This window comes from Glycine max, chromosome 7, assembly GCF_000004515.6.
Source record: "Glycine max cultivar Williams 82 chromosome 7, Glycine_max_v4.0, whole genome shotgun sequence".
Taxonomy (NCBI): domain Eukaryota; kingdom Viridiplantae; phylum Streptophyta; class Magnoliopsida; order Fabales; family Fabaceae; genus Glycine; species Glycine max.
The window spans coordinates 1,245,817-1,254,504 of NC_038243.2; the positions used below are offsets into that span (position 1 = coordinate 1,245,817).

Here is an 8,688-nt window from a genome sequence, read left to right on the forward strand (position 1 = left end):
TTAAAATAAATATTTTTTTCCTTCTAAAATGACATAAAATAATAATAGATATAGATTTATAAAACAAATCTGAAGTGCTCGGATTTAGATGACTCGTCTGTTTTTATTCAAAGATTCCTATGCTCATTCGTACATGTACACTCAGGAGAGTGTGCTCTTGGTAGGAGTACAAGTTTTCTTCAACACTCAACAAGTTACATTTGGTGATACTTTCTTCTGGAGCGTGTAGCACTCAAGCAGCGCAGAATCTAAATGGTTATAATGAATAATTGAAAGGAAAAGAGGCATGCATAATAGTATACATTTTCTTTTTGGATCCACATTAATCTATCTTATTGTATTTATGCTTGTGGATGCTTACAAATGCTTCATTTACTTATTTAAATTATTGTCACATGAAATTTATATTCAAATACAAAATATTTCAAGCTATACTTGAGTCCATTTACCTATATTAACAACCACCTAAACTTCTATTCCACCAAATATAATAACTTAAAAGAGTAGAAAAGTAAGAAAAAAGCATTTTATAATAAAAAAACCCAAAAATTGAAAAATGGACTATTGTCACTTCACCGGTAGCCTCTATAGACTGGTGAATACACAGAGCTCTCAGCAAATTTCACCAAATCTTTTGGTTGAGGAAGGCGAGTGGCCAAGCCTGAGCAAGAATGTGAACTCAATTTCATTATTGTTATAAAGTTATTTATAATATTTCAAGGAGAAATAGTATTAAAAACATGAAACATAAAAGCCTTTCGATACTGAAAAGGATAAAGGATCTTCAAAACCAAATCATTTGCAACTGTCAAACCAAACCAAAAACCACCAAAACCAAAAACCATTAAAACAAAAAATTTAAAAAATCACATACTTTTAAGGGTTTGATTTCATGTTTGGATCTTGTTATAAAAAATTGAATGAAACCAAATAAATCACATATTATAATTATATTATTTTTTATTATGATAATAAGTAATAAGTATTAAATAATTTATTAATTTTCATTTATTTTATAATTAAGATGCATATTTTACTTTCATATATTTAAAAAAATATATTAATAGTGTTAAATATCAAGTGATGCACAAGTTACTATTATGTTAAAAAAGAGTTAGTAATATCATTTTATATTAATACTAAATAGAAATAAAAATAATAATTTTCAACTAAAATATTTTAAACAAACATTTAATAAAAAAATAAATTCATTTTTAAAATAATATAGAATATTATTTATATAAGTTTAGTTGATAGATTTTAAATTATAATAATAGATTAAAAAAATGTTAAACTGAATCAAACCAAACTGTAAAAGATTGATTTGGTGTGGTTTGAATTTGGTGTTATATTAAAATTGAACCAAACCGAATCACATCTTTATTTAAAAATCAAATGAAATCGAATAGCAAATAATCTTACTGTTGAAGGAAAACTCAGGCTCACCAAGTTCATAGGCCTTAGCAGCGACATTGGCAGCAATGTGTGCTGAAATCTTCTTTCTGATGTTGCTGAATGGTGGGTATATGAGCCCCTTGTCATAGTCCTCTTGTGTCACCTGTGAAGCCAAAGCCTCAGCTGTTCCAAGAAATAAGATTTATCATTTAAATTATTAAAAAAAGTATGTTCCAAGTTTAGTATTTGAGTAAATCTTTCAATTTCTAATGCACTTACAAGCTGCCAGAAGCAGGTCATCGTGCACTCGAATGGTCCCAGACATTATTAAACCAAGACCAAATCCAGGAAAAATGTATGCATTAATGCCTGATTAACAAAGAACACATTCAAATTAAATTTCATTTTCATATGATATAACAAATTCTTAACATTTATAAGAACTACATTAAGATCATCTGGCCAGGCACAAACACTTTTCCATCATATTCAACTGGGGCAAATGGGCTCCCACTAGCAAAAATGGCACGTCCCAGATAGAAATGCAAGTGGATAAGAAACGAGAAAAGAAGAAATGATAATAGTCATTACTCATCCATTCAAACCAAATAATAGCAATCTAATTATATAAACAAACTAGGTAATATTGTAATTATTATATTAGGAAGATAGTAGCTTTGTCTTCATATTACCTGGCTCCAAGTTTAAGCCTCTTCAGCAGTGCATTCCGACTGTGATGTCGGGTTGGAAAGAGAAAGAATAATAGGTTTCTACAAGCATTACAAATGATGGATAGATTAGCTTCTGTGGACATCAAAATGCATAGTAGGTAGGAAATTGTAGATTGACGTATTACCTCATTAATGGAAGCCATAGCTTCAACCACATCTTTAGTAAAAGTTCTCCCTTGTCCTGATGTTCCAATTAACACCGTCGGCTTAATTTGCTGAGAAGAAAACAGTGAAATGTAAGACATTTGAAACTACTGTTCTCTCTGGGTGGGAGTGCGAGAGAGAGACATAGATCATACCTTAACAACATTTACAAGTTCCTTAACAGGTTCATGTTCATGAGCCCATGGCTTCTTAAAATGTTGAAGTGATTCCTTACGGGAACTCACAATCAAACCCTGCCAAAGTATGAACAAAAGATTAATAGAATGGAAAACAAGCAATTACTTTCTATAGGAAGGAAATAAATTGGATTTCAGTACTATCTTTGAGTCCACCAACCAAATGTTCTTGCGCACTTCATCTAGTGGGACATTTGTCTGTAAAGACAATAGTTAGTTTCTGGATAAATCTAAACCATTCATGCAATGCCTCACATCATAAATCTAACCCGTTTTGATGTTTCAAGTGCTATGAGTTCTGCTATTCCAGTGCCAGCCTGCAACCACAAACCATACAATTCATCCACAAGGACATGGATGATATAATAGTTAGTTGTAAGGAAATGTAAGTGAACAATTCAAAGTGATCTGAATATCTGATGATGTTCAATACTCTCTTTTTATTCAACACCTTTTTACTGACAGGAAATGATTGAACTTTCCTATCTCCAAGAAACAATGAAGAAGGACACATGGTATTAACTTACCTCTCCAGCACCAAGGAATAAGAACCTGTGATCAGTCAAGTCTCCCCCAACCAATTTCAGAGCTGCAACTAGTCCTGCAAGGACCACTTGTGCTGTTCCCTGAAACAAAGTGGATAGGATATAAGGGATAATTATCGGTTACCAAATTGAAAACAGGCATTACTTTACTTAACCTGAATATCATCATTAAAGACAAGATGTGTTGACCTATATCTTTCAAGTAGATCAAAAGCATTGTGGTTTGCAAAGTCTTCAAACTAAAATATGGCAAACAGATTCAGAGAACAGGAAAATTTAAATTAGCAAGTGTTGCACTTTCCGTCCAATAAAGCAAGAAATGATAATGTCTTTGCATACTGCTTAGTACCTGAACGAGGATTCTTTCACCATAATTTTGCTTGACTGCATTCATAAATTCATGCAGAAGTTCAGCGTATTCCTGGAAACGGAAAAGGTAGAAGGAAATTTATTATGGTATATAAGATGACAGGATGCCTGAAGCTGAAAATGAGACCAAGTAAATAAAACAAATTATGAACCAACCTGTCCAGTTGCTCGTTTATGCCTGAGCCCAAAATATAATTCATCATTCAACAACTTCTCATTGTTTGTACCAACATCGATGGTAATAAGCAAGCACTGCAACAGTTTGATAATATATAATACAATTGTAATAAGAAGTGGAAGCCACATAGGAGCCACTCTTCATAAACTTCCAAAATTGAATGCTATTCATCAAGCTAACTTTGAATTAGAACATTACTTTTCTGTATAAAAATCATAACAATCATTGCAAATTGTAATTTTACCCATTGTTGAAATAAAGATTTATTTATTTATTTATTTTTCCAAAGAGGTAAGGATCTAACTAAGGACCAAATGTAGGAATCTCTCAAATAACTTCCTTTTCTTTTTTGTTTTTTTTTTTCCTTCCATTACTTTAACTTATGCAATATGTTGGGGGCTAGATCCCCAAGACCCAGAATTCGCTCTCCGTCAGTTACAACAATGACTTGAATGTTCATCTCAGGCCAATTCCTTAGTACTTCAAGAATCCTCCCTCTTTAAACTACATCCTAGAGAAAATGAAATAATTGATTTAAGACAAATAATAGACACTGTACATTCAACTAAAAGGTTAAAAGGACAAAGAACTCAAACTTACTTCTCGTTCAAACTTAAATAAAGATCCTGAGGATGCACGAAGATGCTCCCATATTTCTGGCAAGCTTCGCCAACAGTTGGAGTATACACAACTGGGAGTAACTCCTCAGCATGATCAAGTAGAAGCTTGTAAAACAGCCTTTCATTTCTCTCCTGCAACCTAGCAAACAACGAATGGAAAACATTAAAATCCACTCCCTAAATTTGCAAATCAAATTGCAAATTAATAAAATTCTCCGAAGACATGATTTTATGGTAAAGATGAGATTCCAAGTTCAAGAGAAAATTTATGGAAGCAAACAATTCTTCTGAGATGTCTATGAAAAATGTTTTGGAGTCATTATTCAAGCTTATATCTTATGCACTTGCAATTTTGTCATACTGCATTCTACAAATATTTCAGTTCTATACTATAGCAAAAGGGTCTGGCCAACAACTAATGGCGTGTTTGGAATTGCCTTCGAATGCCAATCCAATAAAAGAAGGATTGGTGTTCAACATGCATTGGAATGGAAGAATGCTCCAGAGCAAACCCACACTAAGGAGTGACATAAGGACGATGGTTAAAGAACATGTAATGCACCTTATTAAATGTTTCTAGTAATTTATAAAAGCTTGTATTGAATTTTTCTTATAAATATTTTCTTTTTCGATAAAAATTTTCTACTTTTTGTCTGCCAAAGTAAAACTAAAATGGAGAAACAGACTGAAAACGGTATTCATTATATAACTCTCTTAAAGAGTAACAAAAGGGATTGTTCACAAGGCCACCTGAAGTATATGGAACTTGATACTGGCGTATATGTCGGATAATTTTCTTCACCTGAACAAATGAAGCATCAATAACTATTGGTCAATGTAGAGTAGCCTCACAGTCATACACAATTTCAGCATTTTTTTTTATTAAGGTTAAACTATTCACTTATTCGCTATGTTCTCTTCATTTTAAATTTTAATTCTCACACAAGGTTGTCCTGTTCAAGCCGCCTAGGATCAATATGGACAATAAAGCTCTCTTTCTAAATATTTAACATAACTAAGTAGTCATGATTCAAACAGGACACTTTTATTTAAGTTAGAATAATCTCATCTTAATTGATTCATATGCTCAGTGGTTACATATATAAAGACTAAAACTAACATTTTTTTAAAGGGACTAAAACTTAAAATAAAAACAATTATAGAGATTGGATGAATAATTTAACCTTTTTTAAGGCTTAATTGCAAATTTCATCATCAAATTTTTATTATTTTATAAATTTTATCACTCAAGTTTTATTTTAATAAATTTTACTATTCAACTTTCATAATTTTGCAGATTTTACCCTTCAATTTTTTTAACAAATTATTTCATCCAATTTTTAACATTTCACAAATTTTGTCATTCAAATTTTTTAATTTTATGCATTTTATCATCATGTTAATAACAAAACAATATCCTTTTATTTTATCTTTAACTATTTTTCTTTTACACATCTGCATTAGTAAAATGCATAAAAGTTAAAAATTTAGGTGATAAAATTTATAAAAATAAAATTTAAGTATTAAAATTTACAAAATAAAAAAATAAATGATAAAATTTACAATTAAGTCTTTTATTAAAAAAAAGAGGAAATTATCAGGAATTGGGTTTCATGAGAAATAACTGTTGGGGGAAGAAGGCCACGTAAGTAGTGAGCGTCCCTCTCTTTTTTCAGTGAAGGCGAGTCCTTTGTTGTAGTGTGATCTCTCAACAAAGTATATCCACTCACAAATGTCCCATTCATCACACACACAAATAACAAAATCAAAGATCATCGCAACAGAGATACTCCAAGGAGTCACAAACTGATCCTCAGCGCCGCCGTGACTTTTGGTATTGCTTGGAGCACAACACGTCACTCTCGAAGAAGAACCTCTACGCTTCCAATGTGAAGCAGAGAAGTTGCTGCACGAAGATCACCCACCTATGCCTGACTTCCACTGTGCACAAAATAGACACAAAAACGGGAAAATGAGATGATTCTATGAATTCCCAGATGAACAAAAGAACTGATAGCAACAAAATTAGAAGAGAAGTGGAATTTTTGTTGTTGGAATAATACCGAATTGGCAGCAAAAAAAAAACAGCAAGAGTGGAGTTGGTTTTGGTGAATGTGGAATGAGAAGTGTTATAATTTAGCATGACGGAGCATGCATTGAAGGAAAACATGATGACGAAACAAGTGTGTGACAGAGAGAGAGTTGCGGTTGGTTGCTGTGTGGATCACTGGAAGAGAGAAATTATCACAAAGAGTCTTCAGGGACCTTTCTTTTCTCTCTCTCTCCTTCTCTTCCTCTTCCTATGAGAACATATGTTATACACTATGTTTAATGCTATTATTACATTTACATGTGAATTTTCTGTGACAACTATTAAATATTTTTATGATATTATTAAATAAGTTTTAATTTAGATAAGTTTATTAAATTTTATAATAAATATTTTAAAAATTATAAAATAGTCATTTTCAATTGATTATGTAAAAGCATTTTCTTACATTAATTGTAAAAATAATTTTTATAGTGTCATTCAATTACTTACGTACCTATCGAGTTTGTTAATTTTCATCACAATCATTTTAAATATCATACCATCTATGGTTTCTAATTACTTACATGGTGTAATTTAATATTGATGGTGCATTAAAAATTAAACTGAACAATATTATATTATTAATTATTAAAATATAAAATCATTAATTTTTATTTAATTACTTTAATTAACCGCAAATTTTAGGCTTTGGAATAGACCATTTTAATTTAAAAGGAGAAAAAACTTAATGTTTTATTAAAAAAATTAATAACAATTTTACTTATTGTTTTTCAGGACAACGATTAAGAAATTAAAAATATTTTTGTTGTTGTTAAAAAGTAGTACTACAAGTGAAGAATCACGATGATGTCTTTGAGATTTACATAGAATAGTGTCTTTTTAGCAGAACCGCGCGAAGACTCAATTCAAGAGATTCTGTAACTGTCATGAGGTTGGGTGTGAGTCAGAACAAAAAATTGCCCTGAATTTTTGGGAGTCTCTTGCATCTGAATATTGTCGTGTATCTCCCTTGTTACATATAAGGAGAGAGTGGAGATACAATAGCAGCACCTTCCAAATAAGGATTAGCCATTAGGGGAACTTTCAAGGATGATGCTATTGCTGTCTTGGCTTCTAACAAAGGTACAAAACCTCTACCTGTTGTCTTGCCCACTTGTTTTTTTTATACACAAAATGACATATTTTTATACCTTAACCACTGTCTTTGGAACATGCTTGTGAATATGGTGCTTGATTGTTTGCCAAGTTGACCTTCAATTTATAAAATATTTTTTCTCAAGTTTAAATTTTTTATTCGACGTTTTGAAAGAAAAAAAATGTGGCAAACCTTAAAATTTATAAGGATTGGTAGTTTGCAAGAAAAGACTAATTTGATGGAGGCTTTGTATTTTAAAAATTTTCATTTTAATAATAAAATATTTAACTAATATAATGACACTAAATTTTGAATTAATATTTTTTTAAAAAAAGCGTTTAATATTACATATACACGTGCAAATGCACACACTTAGAATTATATTAAAATTTATTACAAAAAATGAAATAACTAAAAATTGAATAACCAAAAAATTTCTACGTCGATGAAAACATTTGAAAAGTTATATTTATTAGTAATGGTGTACGATTTTTTATAGAATAAAATAATTGATAAGACATGGAGAGTATGACAGTAAAACATTAAATAAATAATATAATTATAAAATATTTTAGTAATCTCCGTATTTAATATATTGCAATTATATTAGTTTCCTTGTAAAGTAGAAAGCTCGAACTCCACGCAAGCTCACTGATTGAGACTGATAACTGCTAAATAATTGTATTTTGATGATAGAAAATAAGGCAAAATTGTCTTTAAAAATAATTATTTAGCAGTTATTTGCGCTTAAATATTAAAGAATTGATGTTTTGTTGAATTTTGGCTGCAGATATAAAAACTGGAGGTGTAACAAGCAAAAAGGCTAGAAAAATTGAAGAAAAGAAGAAAATCTGAAGCAGGCCCAGTCCAATACGCGCGCTGAGCGCGCGTTACGCACTAAGCCCATGATCCAACAGAAGCGCGCGCTAAGCCTGCAACACGCGCGCTAAGCCCGCGATCTAACAGAAGCGTGCGCTAAGCTTGCAACACGCGCGCTAAGCCCGCGATCTAACAGAAGCGTGCGCTAAGCCTGTAACATGCACGCTAAGCGCGCGATCTACACGCGCTGAGCGAGGGGGTGTCGCGCTGAGCGCGCCTACGAAGGCCCAAAACCCACTTCAGCAGCTATAAATAGAGAGCCAGTCCAAGGGACAGAAGACACCACGACAGAACCCCCTCTCCTAGGGGTTTCACTTACTCCCTTTCTTTCTTTCACCCCCTTCTCATTGTAAAGCCCTCAATGACCATGAGTGGCTAAACCCTTAGTTAGGGCCTGACAGGCCTAGAAGCCAATGTGATGTATGATGTACTCTTCACTATT

At 32.0% G+C, this 8,688-nt stretch overlaps 1 pseudogene; it reads right to left on the reverse strand.

Moving 5' to 3' along the window:
• Window positions 1–303: 303 nt before the first annotated feature.
• LOC100799265 (NADP-dependent malic enzyme 4, chloroplastic-like) lies at window positions 304–3,445 on the reverse strand (annotated as a pseudogene).
• Between the last annotated feature and the right edge of the window lie 5,243 nt (window positions 3,446–8,688).